This window comes from Opisthorchis viverrini (assembly GCF_000715545.1).
Source record: "Opisthorchis viverrini unplaced genomic scaffold opera_v5_66, whole genome shotgun sequence".
NCBI lineage: Eukaryota > Metazoa > Platyhelminthes > Trematoda > Opisthorchiida > Opisthorchiidae > Opisthorchis > Opisthorchis viverrini.
Window position 1 is genome coordinate 1301728 of NW_008751723.1, and position 1853 is coordinate 1303580.

Below are 1853 nucleotides of genomic sequence, written 5' to 3' on the forward strand. Positions count from 1 at the left end.
CGTATGAATTGTCACTTTTATTGTTAATCGTGTATACTATACCCAACACGTTTTGCCTGTGATTTGTGTCCATTCTACGGAGCTTTCTTTCAGCATCATGTTGTTACGCATCTTAAATAGTTTTATCGGTTAGTTCAGCGACTGTTTCTGATTGTTTTTCCAACTTCTTTGGATACAATAAAGGCCTGCTTGTGGTCATTGGGCGTTATGAAAGGTCATAAAATCGTTCAGTCTCCTGTCTCATTGTTAGTATAAGGAAAGGCAGATTTTTAAAACACTTAATTGTGCCATCTCACACGCACTTCCTAACTTTTCCCAGGACAGTATATAATGTAAATATGTGAATCACCACGACTAAATACGCTATATGATTACAATTTCGTGATCAATGGCATCTCTAATGGCGATTGTGTATTAATCCATTTGTTTCTGACTAACGTTGAGAATGCAGAATACTGATGATTTGCTACTGCTTAACCCTGGTATTTCTGTCTTGCTGTGGACAGAAAGGGGGGTCGTTCTATTATGTGAGAAACGTTCAAGGTAGAACGCCAAATTTTGCATCATTTAGGCCAGGCTTAATCTATCTTCATTATTATTGCCAGATAAAACTGCAATCTAAACCTGCTATTCTCCCCGTACATGTGACCTGTCTTCCACTGATCGGATTCAGGTAACTCAGGTTGTATAGATGGTCATTTTTCTGTTCACTGAGAAAATTCCAGAAAACTTCAGGGATAATAGAACTACCATCTTCCTGGATAAGTGTACAACACTAAACAACCTTTAGTTAAGGTTATAATGATCAAGTCATCAGTTTCAACCGAAAGAAGTATACGAAGGGAATTATCACCAAAACCACTGTATGTCCAACGCAATTCCTTCTCGAGTTTGCATTGGTAGTACTAAAAGGACCTTGCATGCGTATGCCCCACCAGTCAGCTTTGGAACGTACTTGCGAAAACCATACTAATACGGTCAAATCTGACCTGAATTTCGTATAGTAGCACAATGCGAACTACTGCAGTCAAAGGCTTGAAAATTCACACACCGAAGATTCTTGGCCTCACAGATCATCAAACCAACCAAGCGATGCTGCATTAATTCGACCCATCTAACGACATCGCAACTCAGAACGGTCTCTTGTTTATGTGGTGTTCTCTTGAACTTGTCCAGCAAGGCCTGCAAGAGGTGCAGAAAAGTATCGGGGAATGGCAGGATGTCGACTAACATGTTGTTTGGATGAGTCATACTCGCCAAGCTGATATACACACAGGCAGACTAGCTGAAATAATGTTATGCTGCAAAAGACTGGCCTGTTGAAACTACACTATAATAGATAACTGGATATATGTAACACACTAGTCAAGAATTTGCTGAGGACTCTTCAGAAGCCCACGACCTGCTTCGTCCTTGTCGGGGCCCATCGGGTGGAAGCAGTCTCCGCGTTTCCGTCAACCTTATGTTCTGGTTGGACCCAAATTGCGTGATCTTCGACAAGTACACTCTTTTGCACATGAATTTGACTTTAACGGGAGACTCAACTGAATCCAGCTGAATTTCTCACCTCTCCCACCATTTTTTGAGTAGTGTAGAAATTTTACGTCATTGAGAACAGAGAAAAACAAAATCGCACCCCCACTCGCTCAATATCCGTGAATCGGACGAATCAAATCCTTTAAAATTTCTAATGTACAAGATCTCTTCTGTCAGATCTGAATTTGAATCTACCCGAACTTCGGTCTAAGAAGTGCAGATAGTGATGCAGCTGCATATGCTGCATTGCAACTCACAATGATATCGTGTTAACACGCATTTGAGCTGTATAGAGGTTGAAAATTTCAGTTGCCAGA